This window comes from Podarcis gaigeae (genome assembly GCF_964106915.1).
Source record: "Podarcis gaigeae genome assembly, chromosome: 1".
NCBI classification, from domain to species: domain Eukaryota; kingdom Metazoa; phylum Chordata; class Lepidosauria; order Squamata; family Lacertidae; genus Podarcis; species Podarcis gaigeae.
Genome location: NC_139678.1, coordinates 21,530,118 through 21,550,272, shown reverse-complemented (window position 1 = coordinate 21,550,272; position 20,155 = coordinate 21,530,118). Strand labels below are relative to the sequence as shown.

The 20,155-nt window shown below is 40.9% G+C and overlaps 1 long non-coding RNA gene across 1 annotated transcript in view; it reads right to left on the bottom strand.

The window, feature by feature from the left end:
• Nucleotides 1-20,155, bottom strand: part of LOC310845116 — a 579,409-nt gene that overhangs the window by 487,146 nt on the left and 72,108 nt on the right. The window lies entirely within an intron of this gene.

Here is a 20,155-nt window from a genome sequence, read left to right as displayed (position 1 = left end):
TCCTCTAACTGATCTCGTCAGTTTTGCTAATTGTAGATATTCTCACATGAGCATCTGCTCATGCCAATCTGTAATCCACTTACTTTGTGAATGGCAAAATAAGGAAGGTCATTTCACTGAATATTCTCCAAGGGAGGACTGAAAATCTCCAGGAGGAGTTGGAGAGGGAAAACTTTCAAAGAATTGTCAGAATTTCTTTCCTCTCAGTCTTCCTTCAACCCTGCTCCCATTCAGTGTAACAGAAAAATGTTTCCCTAGTACAAATTCAGAGGCAGCATGGGCAAAATTGGTGAGGGGAAGTCCACCTATGAAGTTAACCAAGGAAGAATGGTCTTCCTCTTCTGTCTTCAGAATTTTTGTTTTGGGTTACTGCACCCTCTCAATTATGCTCCTATTCAAAGTAATGAAGTAATGTTTCTCCATTGCATTGCATTGCATTGAATGGAAGGGACAAGAGGAATGAACTTGTATCTGATTTGCATTTTAATTCAAACTGGAGAAGAATTCGGGACTTGAAATGAATGTCCTCTGTCCGCTTTGAAACTCCTGAAAGTCTTCTCCAAACCAAAGTTTGGAGAAGTGTGCTGGTTTCACTAGCATAGAAAACTACTGCTCCACTTCTTCTGGAGAATAAGAGCACATCCAGATGTATGTATTTTTTTACCTGTTTATGAAATGGAATGGCTTTATAGATGTACTTCACCCTCCCAGAGCTAAATAAATAATACTATGACAAACTGAACAATGTCACGTGTAATGATTATGCAAGTACAGCAATTTTATTATTTTATTCAGCATCCTGTTCTCCCTGTGGCCAACCAGATGCCTATGAGAAGCCCTCAAGGAGCAACTGAGTGCTACAGTGCTCTCCCCATTTGCAGTTCACAGCAACATTTGCGGCCATTCCTAACTGTGTAGTGCATCAGTGACAGAACCATAATAAAATCCAGAGTCAGGCCACCGGGATTAAAATATCTTGCTTTTCTAACACATTGCTTTAAAAAATCCATCCACCTTAAAAACACAGACATTTAAAACAAATTACTAATAAAATCACACGATTAAATTTATGGCACATGACTGCAGTTCTGTGCATGGCTGGGAGTAAGCACCATTGAACACAGTGGTGCATATTTCTGCTATATAGGTTCAATTTTTAAAACACATTTGGTTTTAGCAAATGACATCCAGACAGCAGAAACACAACATTTTACTTTTAATTAGCAATGCAAACAACTTTTTGTTATTTATTTTTGGAATTTTACAACAAAATCAAACAGTCCCCTGTCTCCGCACCTCCCCATTGCTTCTTTTTATCTAAGTTGTATATAAAAATAGGAGAAGGTCTGTGGCAATTTAAAGACTTAACTGTATTTATTTGTAGGACATACTTCCTCAGATGCAGAATGGGTGGCATCAACAACAGCATAGTATTAGTATTATTAATAATGTACAGTGGTACCTCAGGTTAAGTACTTAATTCGTTCTGGAGGTCCGTTCTTACCTAATGGGGCCTCTCACCACTGCCGTGCGATTTCTTTTTTCACCCTGAAGCAAAGTTCTTAACCCGAGGTACTACTTCTAGGTTAGTGGAGTCTGTAACCTGAAGTGTCTGTAACCTGAAGCATCTGTAATCCGAGGTTTATGCAATCTGAACTCTGGTGAACTGAGTTGGCCTCTCTCTACAGAGCAGCCATAAAGTGTCCCAGCTGTGGCTAGAATGGGCTGAACCTCTGTGATCTGCACTGACAGGAGATTGACTCAAAACACAGGGACTTCCAGTCTAGCACGGACATCAAAGAGAAGCGCGGAACGACCGCTCTGGTAATGCCGAGCAGCGTGGGGGGGGTTTTAGGGGTCCGTAAAGACTCTACGGGCCTCAAAACCTCAAGGGGGATACCTCGGGGGACGCAGCACCCAGTGGTGCCCAGGCGTGCTCTCCTGTTTCTCGGATTTTAAATAAAAATCCGGGGACAGGATAGAGCTGCGGGCGCGAAAGGGGAAGCACCTTGGACCCCGTGCTGTGCAGTCTCAAGCTTCTGATGGAAAGTGCTAAACTTCCACGAGGAAACTGAATTCCTAGAAATACGGCACGTTTTAAAACTGACTACCATAAGGAATTCAAGGACTTTGGTCAGCTGAGGGATGTAAAAAGGGAGTCCGTCCTGGCTGCAGTGTCAAAGATGGCGCAGAGAACAAAGACATGAGAACAAGACGGAAGTGAAAGTTTCCTGCTGAGTAAGTGTAAGCTGAAAAATCTCAGAAGTAACGCGCTGAGGCAAGTATCATTTTATAACTTTGGAAGAGGGACAGAGCTTAAAAAGAACTTGGTATCTCCTTCTTCTCTGAGAAGACTTGATGACTTGGTCAGAGAAACAGTAACGTGATCAAACCTCAATCCAGAGACTTAGTTACTTTGTATAGACCCCTGTATAAAGCTAAGGGGGGAGGTCTGCAACAGCGTAAGGGACTGACAAGGGAAAGTGGAGCAGTTAGAAGTATTTTTGTTCCTTATTTTCCTTATTTCCCCTGGATTTAATGGATATAGCAGAGGCTTGAAATTAAACTGCGACTATCCTCATCCCCCCGGAGTACGAAAGGAGGAAAGAAGTATGGGGGCCAAGATGGCGTCCGGCACTCTTCTTAGCTGCGCCACTGCTGTCCGTGCCGGTAGAAACCTCCTCCAGCCTCTTTGGCCGTCTTAGCAGAGTTTACACAGCGGGGGGAAACTGTTGCTTGTGTGGGAATAACTCAGACTGCGAAGCAGGCTTTTCTCTTATCTCAAATAGCCTTTAATCAGTAGAATAACATCGTAAATTCAGCCCGGCGAATTGGCTGGCATTCTCTCCGCTTCTCCGCAAAAGCGAAAGGAAAAAGACACACAGAGAAACACTCCCCTCTGTGAATATAGCCACGCCTCAGAATGTGAGACGTCACTCAGAACTGTTTAACCCTGTCAGTTCTGATTCTCCTCACACCCCCTCTCGTCTCGCATCCTGAGGGAAACTGTGAGGACACATCTACAGATCTCTTTGAGTTCAACTCCTTTCCCATTGCCTCTTGCCCCTTCCTGGCTTCTGTCTCAGGCATCTGTTGAACCTCCTCAAAACCCTCAGGTTCGCACTGTGCGAAACCAACCCACGCGCTGGTAACCTGAAACCTCTCAGGTGGTACCCCCTTCATGGTGCGTGCGGACCATCTGAGCACTGTCTCAGGTGCTCCTTCTGACCCACTGGGTCCAGCAAGTGTTACACTGGTACCAGAAGACTCCCCCTCTGACCTACTGCGTCTTCAGGCCTTCTGAACTTTGCTAACGGGAGACGAAGGCTCACTCTTGGGCTCTCTTTTAACAACCTGTGGAGATGCCCAATCCTGTTCTTGACCTTGGTCAGAGACCTGGTCCTCATCAACAGGTTCAGCTTCTGCCTCTCCCTCCTCCTCAGAATCAGACAGACATTCTGAGAGAACGTCAGGATTCGCATGGATCCTTGACCAACCATTCTGCTCACAGAACTTAGCATTTTTGCTAACTAGAAGCCTGGACTGATCACCATCTGGATATGCAAACTTCCACCCCTTTGTCCCAGGCTCATACCCACAAAAGATCATTTTCCGGGACCTCGGGTCACCCTCCTTTCGTTGAGCCTTTGGTACAGGCACCCAGGCTTGTGAACCAAAGACACAGAAGAAATGCAGCTTCGGCTTCTTTCCGTGGAGTAAGAAATACGGGGTGTCACCTACCACTGAATTGTAGGACCTGTTCATCGTGAAATTGGCCGTCTTTATCGCCTCCCCCAAAAACTTTGAGGCAAACCAGAGTCAAACAGTAAAGCCTTAGCTGCTTGAGCTAGTGCCTTGCTCTTGCGCTCCGCCACACCAACCTCCTGAGGAGAATTAGCACCCGTCAACCAGTGACGTATTCCCTTCTGGCGGAAGAAACCTCTGCGCCTCGGTCACTCTGAAACCCCTGCACCTTAGTGGAAAACTGTAGTTCCACTGCCGCAACCCAATCTTTGATCAGTTGTGCTGCCTCGCTTTTCCGTCTCAGCGAGAAGACCCAGCCGGTCTGGGTAAAATCATCTGTCAGCGTCAGCGCAAATCTGGCCCCGCCCAGACTCTCTGGCATGGGCCCAAAAAGGTCAGAGTGCACAAGCTCAAAAGGCTTTGTGGTTACCCTCTTCAACCTGGGATAACTGCACCCTTTTACCTTTGCCCTTCTGCATGCCCTACAATCTAGGGATCCGTCACATGCTTATATCCTGCACCCTACAGTGTACCGGGGCAACTTCTGGACATCTTCCCAAGAGCCATGTGACATTCTTTTGTGCCACAAATGAGCACATGAATCATGAGTGGGAACGTTTGCACACTTCGCCTGTGCTCCCTCGGCGTCCCTCTCACCCTCCAGAGGTGTCTCCAGAATAAAGAGATTGTTCTGACATGCAACACTGACGAGTTGCCTCCCACCCCTGGAAATAGAACAGACATTATTTTCAAAGCAAACCTTGTACCCCTCCTGTAAGAGACAAGATACAGATAAAAGACAATGTTTCATCTCAGGCACAACGTAGACCTCCAGCTCCGCCTGCAAGAAAGAAACAAACACATTTCCAACAGTGGTCAAATGTCTTTGTGACCCATCAGCAAAAATAACTGTTTTCCCAGTTGAAACAGCCCTGCAGTTCCATATCTCTTCACTAGGTGGTGCTGGCATCAGGTGATGACTCGCTCCAGAGTCTATGACCCAGCGCAGCACTCTCTCCTCACTGGAGTTGTCCTTTATCGTTGCCATAGCAGCAGCTAGGTGATAAGGATTGTCCTCCACACATCCTGTGTCACGTCCTCCCTGCGCATTCCCACGCTGGCCTCCTTTCCTGGACTGGCTGCCATGGAAACCTGGCTGACTGCCATGGGAAGCGACCTTGGAGACATCCTGCCCAGCCTCTCTGGCTCTCCGGGGGCAGGAACGACACAGATGGTCAGCAGAATTGCAGATAAAGCAACGACGAGTGGAAAAAACCTGAACTGTGCCTTCCACTGGCCTGGCCCCCCCCCCTCTGCAACCGGATGGGCTCCCTGTGCCAGCTCGGCCCTCTCTTAGACGGCGTTCCTGTTCATCACTCAAGCGACCTGTCACATACACCAGCGTAAGATCCGCGGGATTCATCGATTCCAAAGTTAGACACAAATTGTCATAACTTTTGTCCAGAGAGCTGAGCAAAATATAAACTTTCAGTTCCTCATAAAAGTTGACTTGCAACAGCCTCAGTTGGTTGAAAACAGAAAGCATCTCAGTCACATGCTGTCTGATGCTATCCCCAGGACATAGCCTCATCTCAAACAAGCGTCTGGTAGTGTGGATCTTTGCCCCAGCTGTGGTCCTGTGATGCACTCTCTCTGGTGCCTGGTAGGCCTCATGAGCAGTCTCCAGCCCCTCTACCAAAGGTAGCTGCAAGCCCTCCAAACTGAGCACGATAGCTCCCAGGGCTTTGTGATTTCTTCTCTGCGAAACATGGGCAGCTGCAATATCTGCTGCCAAAGCACCGGCTGCAGCTTGCTGTGGAGGCCCTTGGACCGCCTCCCACAGACCCTTGGCTACCAGCAATGCTTTCAGCTTCCTGCTCCACTCCTCCAATTCTTTCCATCTAATTTTTGTAAAAGGGACAGGGTTTGAATCCTGGCTGTCTGCCATCTTCTCCCCCGGGGCTCAGCGTACTCACGTAACAGCAGCTGCTCCGGCACCCGGTTCTGCAGACCAGCGCCTCCCCACCGAGCTCCTCTCTGCCTCAAACGTTAGGCATAGCTCCAACTGGCTCCAGCTTCTCCTCAGCTGGCTTCTCCCACACAGAGACACATCACAGCAACAGCTTCAAAGCTTGGCTGACCTCCTTAACCTATGGGGGCCAAGATGGCGTCCGGCACTCTTCTTAGCTGCGCCACTGCTGTCCGTGCCGGTAAAAACCTCCTCCAGCCTCTTTGGCCCACTTAGCAGAGTTTACACAGCGGGGAAAAACTGTTGTTTGTGTGGGAATAACTCAGAATGCGAAGCAGGCTTTTCTCTTATCTCCAATAGCCTTTAATCAGTAGAATAACATCGTAAATTCAGCCCGGCGAATTGGCTGGCATTCTCTCCGCTTCTCTGCAAAAGCGAAAGGAAAAAGACACACAGAGAAACACTCCCCTCTGTGAATATAGCCATGCCTCAGAATGTGAGACATCACTCAGAACTGTTTAACCCTGTCAGTTCTGATTCTCCTCACAAGAAGACTAACTGGGGGGATATCCTATATTTATATGTATATTTTTTGAGGATTAAGCCACCAAGTGGCTAGAAGTTTATGTTCCGACTCCTGAGCTGATTACAGTTATATTTGGATTTATGGACTTATATGGACTTGCTTGGACTTTTATTTGGACTTTTAAGTTGGACTGAGTTTATAAGAGGTGGAAGAAAAGAAGAGGACAGAAGAGGACAGAAGAGGACCCTCAAACTAAACAGTATTTGAGTTATTGTTAGATGGGCTTTTTATGATGAAATAAACATTTTGGACTGAGTTGGGAAGGTGACATTTAAACTGTGATACAATTTGGGACAATGTTTATATATCTTTGATGTGTACTATTCCCTATCTCTCTCTCCCTCTCTTCAGAATAATATTTGATATATAGTTGTCATACAGTTATTATAGGTGCAAAGGGGTGAATTTCGAAGTGTTTGGTTAAGATAAGAACTTTAAGTCAATGTGAGGAAAAGGGAAAGAAAGACCCCTAGAGGCCATTACCTAAATCACAATTTCTGATAAACATGATTTTCAGCTCTCTGGTGTAACTACCCCCCCCCCCCAGTGGTGAAAGAAGTTAATATTGATTTATTTGTATAAAAATGTCAGGAAAAAATGGGGGGGGGGAATTGGAGGAACTCCAGGTGACCGAAGACAGTCAAAACAGGATGAAATTAAAGATTTAGATATTCTTTGGTTGAAAATAAAGGAAGAATTCAAACAAAATGAACAATACATGGAGAAAAACTGGTGGAAGTGCAAGAAACCCTGGATACAACAATAGAGGGAGTGGTGGGGGAAGTGTCAAGTAAAATCAAAGACTTAACAGTTAGATCTAAACAATATAAGAGCTAGCAAAACGAACTCAGAAGGAAGTTAAGGAAAATAGAAAAGAGTCAGATAGACTTGGTTGAGGTCAGCAAAATACAAGAGCAGATCTGGGACAATATGGCTCTGATGGAGATGAGGCAGAAACAGAAAAACCTAAAATTCAGAGGGGTAGCAGAAGAGCCAAATGAAGATATTAAAACAAAAATGATTAAAGAACTGGCAAGATGGATGGATATGAAGGAAGAAGAAATTGAGTACACAACTGAGAATGTGTTTAGAATTAAGGTGAGATTTGTAAAAGCTAAAACTAAAAAACTACCTGGAGATTGTTTGATGATCTTTAATTCACTAGAGATGCGAAATGCAATTCTGAGAATGAGTTATAATAACAGGTTATTAATTGATGGAAGACCAATTATCATATTTAAAGAGATTCCTATTAGATTCATACGAAAAAGAGACAGGTACAAACAACTGGTGACGTTACTGATGAAAAACAGAATCCAACATAGGTGGGAGTTTCCTGAAGGAATCTCTTTTTATTACAAGGATAAAAGATTTAGATTAACAGATCTGCAAGAGGTAAAGAAATTCTCCAGAAGATATGAGAAAGAATTAGGTAAGATAGAAGGAAGCCTTACTGGACCCAGAACCATCAGAGCAGACCTCTATGGGGAAGAGGAAAACAAAAAGAAGAAAAAGAAAGATCAAAACAAAGAAGAAGAGGAAGAAGAGGACGAAGAAGACATTAGCAAAACCACCCGAATTTAATTTCCCCTCTCTGTAACAAATGTTTAAAGAAATGACGTTGAAATTGATAACTTGGAATATTCATGGGCTTAATGAAAAATCTAAACGAAATAAAGTTGAACATGTTTTGAAGAAAAAGAATGTTGATTTAATCTGTTTACAGGAAACTCACGTTGCTAAAAAACATAGACATGTACTGATCAATAAAAGACTGGGAAAAGAGTTTGTAACCTCCAATGTTAACAAAAAAAGAGGGGTGGTGCTATATATAAAGGAGAGATTAGACCCAAAATTGATTACCAGAGATGATGAGGGGAGAGTCATTGTGGTACAAATTTCATTGCAGGGTGAGAAGATAATCCTTGTGGGAATATATGCCCCTAATTATATTAAGGCGGATTTTTTTGGAAGATTAGAGGAAAGATTGGTGGCATTTATGAACCAGAAGATAATTCTGATGGGAGATTGTAATGGAGTGGTAATGCCAGAAATGGATAGAATATCAAAGAGAAAAAACATAAATGAGGGTAAACTCCCCAGGAATTTCTTTGAATTGGTTTAAATTAAATAAGAGAAAGACGAAAATCTTACGCAAAAACTTAGAAAAGAGTGAGGGAGGTAGAAAGATTGGAACAAGAAAGTGAAATTAAGGTGGTCAAAAAAGTAAAATATTTGGGAATCTGGATGACGGCAAAAACCATAAATCTATTTAATTACAACTATCCTGACAACAATCCCAATAATTAAAGGTGTAAGACAATTCAAAGAGCGGCAAAAAACTCTCTCGGGCTTTATATGGCAAGGGAGAAGACCAAGAATTAAATTCAAAATATTGACGGATAAGAAGGAAAGAGGGGGATTCTCTGTACCAACCTAAAACTCTATTACGAAGCGGCGTGTTTGTGTTGGACAAAGGATTGGATAACCCAGGAGAACCCAGACTTGTTAGATCTGGAGGGATACAACCATAGATTTGGATGGCACTCCTACCTCTGGTATGGTAAGGCAAAAGTGCATAAAGGGTTTACAAACCATGTCCTAAGGGGTGCTTTATTTGAAGTCTGGGACAGAAAAAAGAATTTGTTGGAAAGGAAAACACCGTGGTGGGTGTCACCAATTGATATGTTAACTGTCAAAAAATTGAAAACAGAAGGGAGAGGCGCCACTTAGGAGGAGATTCTAATGAAATCAGAGAATGGTTGGAAATTGAAGCCCTATAACTGCATTGCCAGAAAATTGACAGGATGGTTGCAATACCATCAAGTTAATGATGTTTTTAAAGATGATAACAAATTGGGATTCAAAGATAAAAAATCAAAATTCCAAACAGATATTATAGAAAGTAAGTCCAAGTTACTTTCAAAAATGTACAATCTCTTACTAGAATGGAATACAAAAGACGAATTCATAAAAGAGGCAATGATAAAATGGGCTCTTGATTTAGACCATGATGCATGGGCTAAACTCTGGAATGAGTTTAAAATTTACCGCTTGCTCTGCCTTAAAAGAGAATGTTATGAAGATGGTTTACCGTTGGTACCTCACTCCCACCAAATTGGCAAAAATATATAGGACAAGTAGTAAGACCTGTTGGAAGTGCAAGGAAAAAGACGGCGACTTCTATCACATGTGGTGGTCACGAAATAAAATAAAAGAATTTTGGGAATTGATTTATAATGAGTTTAAAAAGATGTTTAAGTATAGTTTTCCCAAAAAGCTGGAAAAATTTTGCTAGGTTTGGTGGGAGCAGGTATTAAGAAGATAGACCAAAGATTATATCTGTTTGACTCAAAACACACAGAGCAGCAACAGTTGTTGGTAAGAACACCTGGTGCACTTTGGTTTATGAACTGAACCACAAGTTCAAATAAGTTTATGCAAACTGAACTGACAAGTCAGTTTGAAAGAGAATTTAACATTGGTATAAGGGAGATATTATCCCCGCTAATTACAATAATTTTATGGATGTCTATAACCTGTTCCAGGAGTATGTTTAAGCTGTGAATCAGCGTAAAAAGGCCAGCTAATATACACAATGGGATATTTACTCTCTTCTTTTTGGCATCGTTTTTTTGAAATGCTTGAGGATATGATCACTCCTGTTTTAGGAGCTACCCCTTAAAAGGGGACCGCTCAATACTTTAAATAAATAGCTTGGCAGGCTTCCATCATTTGCATGCTCCCCTCTTGTACTAAATATGATTTCCAGATGTGGATGGAAAAATTGGACTAAATGAAAACAAGAAGTTAATGTTCTGTGTCACCATGTACACTAGTGACCATGGTTTTGTCCCCACTAGGGCACATGTGAGTCACTGTTTTGATGAGCACATTAGTGTGTCTTATCAATACAAAAGCACTTCCAGGTTTATGTCTCCAAAATTTATCTTGGTGTGTCCTGTCCACATTAGTGGGTAGTGCTAGATGGGATTGTTGGGGGGAAACACATAAACTTCCTTCTCCTGAACCTCTAGCTAATGCACGTATTACTTTAAACCACACAAGAGCACTGTTTGTGTAGCAAGCAAGCCAGCATTTGCTCGTAGTCTTTTTCTAAGTTAACTCCACCTGTAAAAGCTGAACCTTTTGTTGTTCTCTCCTAGTAAGATGCCTGCTATTGCTCTCTCTTTTTATCTCTACTCATCCTGTAAATAGTTCTTGCCAAGATAATTCTGTTCCTGCACGAATAAAGCTGTAGAAATCCAGAAACTGTACATACACTTCTCAGTCTAATTCACCCAAGCTTCAAGGTCTGCTAACAGGGATGTATTTTGCTGAGGCTGAGCTCCATTATAGACCTGCCTTCAAGTTTATTTCAAATATGTGTGTTCCAATAGTCCAGACTTGTCCAAAATTGCAGTAATTTATTTTAAATTTGTGTTGCTCCAAGCCATGAAATCTGTTGTCTTTTTTTGTTTGTTTACCTGTCTGGCATACATTGTTTGTTGATGTTGTTGTTTAGTCACTTAGTCGTGTCTGACTCTTCGTGACCCCATGGACCAGAGCACGCGAGGCACCCCTGTCTTCCACTGCCTCCCACAGTTTAGTCAAACTCATGCTGGTAGCTTCGAGAACACTATCCCACCATCTTGTCCTCTGTTTTCCCCTTCTCCTTGTGCCCTCCATCTTTCCCAACATCAGGGTCTTTTCCAGGGAGGCTTCTCTTCTCATGAGGTGGCCAATGTATTGGAGCCTCAGCTTCATGATCTGTCCTTCCAGTGAGAACTCAGGGCTGATTTCCTTAAGAATGGATCGGTTTGATCTTCTTGCAGTCCATTGGACTCTCAAGAGTCTCCTCCACCACCATAATTCAAAAGCATCAATTCTTCGGCGATCAGCCTTCTTTATGGTCCAGCTCTCACTTCCATACATCACTACTGGGAAAACCATAGCTTTAACTATACGGACCTTTGTTGGCAAGGTGATGTCTCTGCTTTTTAAGATGCTGTCTAGGTTTGTCATTGCTTTTCTCCCAAGAAAATTGGGAGATTATTGTCAATATTATTGTCAGGTGAAAAGGAGAAAATCTTTGTAACGAATTATTGTTTTATACATATCTCTTTGAGTTTGAGTTTGTAATCTCTGTTAGAGTTTGTAATCTCTATTTGAGTTTCAGTTACTGGAAGGAATTTTTTTTTGTTTTTTCTATTTGAGTTTGTAATCTTTATTAGAAGACATACTTTTGAATGGATTGGTTTTGGTTTCTATTGACTATTGAATTGTGAGTAGGGACCACCCCCACTATTAAAATTTATATTGATCTGAATTCTTGGTTTGCTGCTTTCTTGGCACATTACAATGTTTGGCAGAAAAAACTGAACCCCTGGTTGTCTTACATCACAGACCTTGTGTACAGTAATGCCGTTATCAGTAATTGTTGAAGAAAAAGAAGTTCAGAGAAGTTCATTTCTTCATTATACAACCTGATCTACTTAATGGCTAATCTCATTTACTCAGAGAAACCTAGAATTTCTATTGGTGAAGGCCATGTCTATGTGACCTCCTCAGAGTATTTAAAATTGGAAAGCAAATTAATTCGTCTAGAGTCATTTGAGTCACTGTTAGCTGGTGCCATGGAGCCTCTAGGGACATTGACCTCTAGGGACCTTGGGGACAGGTAAGTGCCATCTGGTTAAATGCATTCTTTTCCACAAAGTCTAAAGTTTACTAGCATGTGGAATATTTATTTTATGTAAATACTGCCTCTGGATGTGGCCATTTTCCTGCAGTTTAAATGTCTTGCTTTCAGGCTTCACATGGCCCATACTGCCTCTGCCTCTTAATATTTCTGTTAATGTCCTAGTTGCAGGCTTGCCATGGGTAACTGGTTAGCCACTGTGACAGCAGGATGGGCCATTGGCCTGATTCAATAGTCTCTTCATACATTCTTATTTTTTTAATTTGGAGATCCAGTCAAGGCTGGTGCATACAATGCCAATGCCTGGGTCTAGTAACTAATGTTTGACTTAACAGCAGCCCAGTGGAGCAGGAAGTAAAGCTTAACCAGTAAAACCCACAGGCTCAAGTTTATAACTGGAACTAATCACTTGGGATGTATATACACTGTCATTGCCTCTGCATCCAGTGTGCTTCCACTACTGGTTTGAGAAGGTGTGAATACATGACGTTAGCCACAATCCATATCTATTCTGCCTTGCTGCCTTGCTGTACACAGCCTGGTTTCAACAGGAGGAGTAGATGGGACTAAATTTAGAGATATGTATGTAACCCCATAGTTCAGCTTTACACCATTTGGCTTATTTATATAGGGTCCCAGAGTCAATTCCTAGTAGCATCCCTAGTTAGGAATGGGACTCCTGAATGATACCCAGCAGAGCAGTTCCATAGGCAGTACTGACCTTGAGAGAACAATGGTCTCATTCAGTATATACCTTTTAACATGTGGAGTTTTTTTTGGGGGGGGGGTAATTGGGTTGTTGTTCTTATTTTGATTATGCATTTGTGGTTTTATATTTTGATTTTAGTCTGTGAACTGCCCTGAGACCTGTGGGTATAAATTCAATAAATGATAATAATAATAATAAGATAATAATATAAGACAGCGTCCTACCCAGCTGTTGCGGTTTTGGCAGCGGGGGTGGGGGGATTGTTACATGATTTCTCAGATTTTTCTAAAGGTACACATAGGTGAAATTAAAAAATAAAAATCTGCTTATGACCTCTACAAACATTAGGCAGAGGATGGGAAAGCACTAATTGAGGGGAAGGGAAGATAATACAATGCAGTACAATCAATGAAGCACCACCCAGTAATGCAGAGTGGGAACATCTACATAGATTTTCGAGGCATTGGTAGTGAAAATGCTGGTGTGTGGACCACAGAATTGAAATGTACACAAGGCAACAGTGGGCAACATTATACTGAAGCCTGAGTGTGGACAAACCCTGACTGAGGTTGGTGCCAATGGGTCTTTTGTGGTGTTTATTCTAGCTCTACAACCTATTTCCTTCTTTGATGAAATGCATCCCTGGGCCCCACCACAAAGTGCTGAAAAACCTCTTGGCACTCAGAGAGTTTGTTTTGGAGGAAGCTGAAGAGCACAAGCCTACTCCACAAGCCTACCCCAACTCACCTCGGGATTTTATCTTTTTTTAAAAAAATAAATAAATCTTATTTTATTTAATTTATCCAACAAGAAAAACAAACAAAAACACAAATACCAAATAACACACAAATTACAAAAATAACCATAGACACATAATTTTCTTAGCAAACAATAAAACATCTATTGGTCTTAACACTAAAGACCCAACCTCCCGTCTATTCCATATTTCAAATTCATATTACTTATTGCCAATACACGTTTTTTTTCCTAATTAAACTTATTCTCTATAAATCTAATTTCTTATATCTACCTTACAACTATTACTGAAGTTCCTCGAATGCTGCAACAGAATTTAAACTACTATATTTATTTTTCAGATATTCTTTGAAAACCTCCCATTTAGAAACAAATTCCTGCTTTGATTTATTCTTTATTTTTTCTGATAAACCATCTAATCTGGCATATTCTGTCAGCTTTTGGATCCAATCTTGTATAGAGGGGATTTCATTACTCTTCCATTTTGCTGCGATCAAAACTCTTGCTGCCGCCGTTGCGTATAAAAAGATACCCTTCCTCTTTTGCAGAATATCCAAATCTGTTATTCCCAGGAGGTAGGCCTCTGATTTTTTATTGAAAGAGGTCTTTAGCATTTTTTGCAGTTCTGCATGGATACTCTCCCAGAATACCTGTATTTTCCTACATATCCACCACATATGGTAGAATGTTCCTGAGTCTCCGCATCTCCAACTATTACTTGACACATTTATATACATTTTTGAAAGTTCCCATGGTGTTAAATACCATCGATGTTGCATTTTTTGAAAATTCTCTCTAATCGTGTAACAATTTGTGAATTTCCAATTGATCTTCCATAAATTTTCCCATTGGGCCATGGTTGTTGAATGGCCAAAATCCTGGGACCACCTCACCATTGCCACTGTTACCTCCTCCTCCTTGTCTGTCCAGTCAAGGAGGAGTCGGTAAGTTTTGGAAAAAGTTTTTCTTTTAGAATTTGCAAGATCAGATTCGAATCGAGAAGTTTCTGTTGAGAACCCCTTTTGTTTGTCAGATTTAAATTTTTCAAATAGCTAATGGTATTGGAACCAGTCTGAAATGTGTTCTCTTATTTCCTCAAAGTTTTTTTTTTTAATTTTATTTGGTTATCTTCATTTTTTAAAAGTATTTTATATGTTGGCCAGCTTTCCTGAGTATTTTTCCGTTTTACTGCTATGGCTTCTACTGGAGAAGTCCACCATGGACTTTAGGCTCCATCAGGTCTTTATATTTTTCCCATACAGCAAAGAGTGACTTTCTTATTATATGTTTGGTAAATTTTTTATGAATTTTCACTTTTCCATATATTAGGTAGGCGTACCATCCCCAACGGTTGTCAAAACCTTCCAGGTCCAAGAGGTCCGGATCCTGCAACGTGCACCAATCTTTTAGGCAGGTGAAACAGGCTGCCTCGTAGTAAAGTTTTAGGTTGGGTAGGGAAAAGCCTCCTCTCTCTTTTATGTCTATTAAGATCAAGTGTTTAATTCTAGGTTTCTTCCCTTCCCACAGGAATTTGGAAATTTCTCTTTGCCATATCTTGAGACAACCTCCTTCGCCCAGTATTGGAATCATTTGAAATAAAAAGATTAATTTTGGAAGCACATTCATCTTTATAATGGAAATCCTACCCAGAAATGTTAATTTTAGTTTACTCCAGGTAACAAAGTTTTTTCTCATCTCTAACCAAGTTTTGGTGTAATTATCCTGAAATAAGTTTATGTTCTTGGGGGTGATCCAAATACCCAAGTATTTCGATTTTGAAGAGATTTTCAGTCCCAATATTTTTTCTAAGTCGTCATTTTCTTCTGTGGTTACATTTTTAACAAGCATTTTTGTTTTTGTTATATTCAGCTTAAAGCCTGCCACTTCTCCAAATTCTTTAATCAATTCCAGCACTCTTTTCAGACTTTCTTTAGGGTTTTCAGTCAAGTAAATCGTCCGCAAAAGCTTTAATTTTATATGTTTTGTTTCCCAGAGTGATGCCTTTAACAAGCTGATCCTTTCTTATCTGATTGTTCAAGACTTCCATCACCAAGATAAATATCAGTGGTGACAATGGGCAGCCCTGCCTGGTTCCCTTGTTTATTTTGCACTCCTCAGTAATTCTTCCATTGATGATCAATTTTGCACATTGTTCCGAATAGATGGCATTTATTCCTTTACAAATATTTTCTCCCAGTCCGATTTCTTCCATTAATTTTTTCATAAACTTCCAGGACATGTTGTCAAAAGCCTTTTCAGCGTCCACCAACATAATAGCTGCTGGTTTATCAATTTTAATATCCAAATATTCTAATACATTAATCACACATCTAATATTGGATTGCATAAATCATCCGGGAAGAAATCCAGTTTGATCTTTATGAATTATCTCTTTCAGCACCATTTTTAATCTATTTGCAAGAATGTCTGCAAATATCTTGTAATCATTATTTAGCAGTGCAATGGGTCTGTAATTGGCCATGTTTGAGGCATCTGTTCCCTGTTTGTGGATAAGAGTAATAAAGCTGTCCTTCCAGGTTTTCGGTAGCTTTCCATTTGGCAGAATTTATTCATTAGGTCTTTCATGGGAAGAAATAATGCTTGTTCTAACTTTTTATAGTAATTAGCTGGGAGACCATCTGGGCCCGGTGTCTTTCCTAATTTTGATCTCTGTATAGCTTGTTGCACCTCTATAGCTTTTATTGGTGAGTTCAAGATTTCAGTTTCTTCCTTAGGTATTATTGCTAGTTTATTTTTGCCCAAATAATCAATTATTTTTCTAGAGTCTCTGGACCTTCTTTATATAGTTTTCTGAAAAAACTAGCAAAGTTTTTACTAATTTCCTTCGGTTCTTGAATCCATTTGTTTTCAATTTCAATTTTATTGATAATTCTATCTTCCTTTTTCTTCTTTAATTGCCAGGCCAGAAGTTTGCCAGGTTTATTTGCAAACTCAAAATTTATATGTCTCAACCATTTTATCTTCCATTCTATCTCTTCGTTTATTATCATGGAGAATTGCGTCTGTAAAATTTTTATACTTAGCTTAATTCATCATCTGTTTTTGGAAAAGGATCCTTTCCTTTTTTCTAATTTCCTCCCAGATCTCCATTTCCTTCTCCTTTATTTTCCTTTGGAATGTGTTTTGTTGGATAAAGAAGGCTCTTATGACGGCTTTACCCGCGTCCCAAACCGTCTCTAGATCTACTCCTTGATTTAAATTAAACTTAAAATATTCTTCTAAGATTTGCTTGGCCTTCTGTATTTTCATCGTTTAGCATACTCTCATTAAGTTGCCACTTTTTTAACCTTTTCTTCTTTTCCTTTAAAGTTAACCCAGACCACGCTGTGATCTGAAATTGTCCTTGGATGGATTTCTGCTTTTGTAATATTATTTAATAAATCCTTTGTTGTCCAGATCGCGTTGATTCGTCCCGCGAATTATGTGGCTCTGAATAATGTGTAAGTTCTTTCTCTGTTGGATTCTTAAACCTCCAAGCGTCAAACAAATTCAGGAGTTCTATTAATTGGAAAAATGTAGTTGGGAGTTTGTTTTGCCTCTTTTCTTTCTGTCCATGTTTGGATTGACTACTCCATTAAAATCTCCTAATAATATAATTCCCCCACCCTAAATATTCTAGGACTTTTTCTTCCAGGAATTGATAGAATTCGGATTTTTTTTTCCTTCTTTGATGAAATGCATCCCTGGGCCCCACCGCAACGTGCTGAAAAACAACTTGGCACTCAGAGAGTTTGTTTTGGAGGAGGTTGAAGAGCACAAGCCTGCTCTGGACCCCAGCTCACCTCGGGATTTTATCGACTGCTTCCTTATGAAAATGGATCAGATAATCATGAAAACTCACAGAACTCCCCAAGTGGGTTCTCCTGCCACTCCTGAAGCTTCCTAGCCAGCAGACTTCCATCCAGCTTTTTGTGGGGAATGCCAAGGAAAGAGATTCCTGCCCACACCCCATTGGAGTAGATTCATTTCCCATTGCTGACCTGTTCTTGCAGTAAGTGGGAAGTTCAAGAGCAAGGAATGTCCAGAGGAATGAGCTATAAAAAGGCTTGAGATAAGATGTGTCTTGGGAAGGGAGCTGATCCCAGTGGCACAGTTAAATTCTTGTTATGTTGTACTCGGAACAATTGGGTTGACTCCACTGACTGTGTTGTGTGTTTCTGCAGGAAAAAGGTAATAGTGCATCCAATTTCACCATTGAAAACTTGGCCATAAGCACAGTTGACTTGTTTGGGGCTGGAACAGAGGCCACCAGCACCACACTGCAATACGGGTTCATGATCCTCCTCAAATACCCAGAGATACAAGGTAAAACAGATGCATTATTAGTACTTATTATTCTAGTTCTTTTCCAGATTTATGTGTCATAGGTCCAAGAGGTGGTTGTTCTGCCACTTTCCCCAGGAAAACCCACTGTTGGTTGCTGAATGTTAATCATCGCTGACTGACATCAGGAGTAAACAGAAGGCTTTCCTGAAGACAACGGTGGGGGTGGGGGCGTGGACAAAATGCTCAGACCCATGCCTAGTAATCACAGACCTGTGCCTAGAAATCCCAGCAAAAACAGAAGTGTGGATGAGCTCTTATAGCTGACCATATTGCAAACCCTAGGATTTATATGCAAACAGTAACAATTTGAATTTGGCTCAGTAGTGTACTGGCAGCCAGTGCAGATCCTATAGACCAGGCATGTCCAAAGCCCATTTTGGGGACCTAATCCGGCCTGCTGATTGGTTTAATCGGGCACCAGGGGCAGTTTATTTCCTGGGGTAAAATCCTAAAAAAAGGTCCATGACTTTGGTTGGCCCTTTGGTCAGCCAATCAGGCCCTCTTTGAAAAACCACAAGGGCCAGGGGCACAACCACAAGGGCCAGGGGCCAAAGGGCCCTCAGGTAGGATCAGAATGACTGCAGGACAGTGTCTCCAATAGGAATCTCTCTAAGCTGGTCCATCACTTGCTCCTATAACATCCCTAAAGCTTTTGTCCCGCTGGGCTCCTTTGGGATAGAAATTAAATTAATATATAAATAATTGCAGTTATTATGTTTCCTGTTTACAGATGGATTGTTGAAGGTGAGCTACAATAAGTTATCTGTGGTGACGAGTTAGTAGAAAGTTGGCATCAGAAAACAATTGAAAGCTCCAAAATGTGCAGGGGCTGGCAACCACTCCCACTGAGTTTCAGTTTCTTCTAAGTTATTGGCCGATCACGAAATCCTTGCATGGCAGATCGTGGGGCAATGCATTATAGAAATTGGTATAGAAATTGTTTAAAAAGTGAAATATTTAGGAATTTGGTTAACTTCTAAAAATATTGATCTATTTCAAAATTATACGCCAATGTGGAATAGTGTCAAAAGAGATCTAGAGATATGGGGGAGGTTGAAGTTATCATTTTGCGGTAGGATTTCAGCGATAAAGATGAATGTGCTACCAAAGATGTTATTTTTGTTTCAGACAATTCCTGAAATTAAAGGAGCTGCAGTATTGAAAGATTGGCAAAAGACAATTTCAAGATATAACTGGAAGGGTAAGAAGCCGAGAATTCAATTTAAGTTATTAACAGATGCTAAAGAAAGAGGAGGGTTCGCCCTGCCATTGTATTATGTATTATGAAACTGTATTATGAAGCAGCATGCCTCTGTTGGTTGAAGAAATGGATGAAACTAGAAAATACGGAATTGCTGGACTTGGAAGGTTATGACAATAGATTTGGTTGTCACGCATATTTATGGTATAATAAGACGAAAGTCCATAAAGGATTTGGAAACCATATTTTTGGAAGATCTCTAATAGAGGTTTGGGATAGGTATAAAAACCCATTGAAACAAAAAAACACTGCATTGGCTATCTCCATTAGAAGCGATGAATGTGAAAAAGGTCATTATGAGTGGGAAATGGATAACATGGAAAACTAATAAGTAAGGAAGATGGTAAATGGAAAATGAAACCATATGGAGAAATTAAAGATTATGTTTATGATTGGTTACATTATTACCAGGTCAATGAAAGGTTTAGGCAAGATTTTAAAGAAAGAGGATTTGACGAAAACGAATCGAAATTTGAACAAGAAATGTTAAATAATGATTTTAAAATTTTGTCCAAAATGTATAAATTGCTGCTGGAATGGCATTTGAAAGATGAGGAGGTTAAGTCAGTTATGATTCATTGGGCTAAACATTTTGGATATAACATACAACTAAGAGACTGGGTGAAATTATGGAAAGGAGGACCAAAGCATGCCAGGAACTTCTGTCTTCCACTGCCTCCCACAGTTTAGTCAAACTCATGCTGGTAGCTTCGAGAACACTATCCCACCATCTTGTCCTCTGTTTTCCCCTTCTCCTTGTGCCCTCCATCTTTCCCAACATCAGGGTCTTTTCCAGGGAGGCTTCTCTTCTCATGAGGTGGCCAATGTATTGGAGCCTCAGCTTCACGATCTGTCCTTCCAGTGAGAACTCAGGGCTGATTTCCTTAAGAATGGATCGGTTTGATCTTCTTGCAGTCCATTGGACTCTCAAGAGTCTCCTCCACCACCATAATTCAAAAGCATCAATTCTTCGGCGATCAGCCTTCTTTATGGTCCAGCTCTCACTTCCATACATCACTACTGGGAAAACCATAGCTTTAACTATACGGACCTTTGTTGGCAAGGTGATGTCTCTGCTTTTT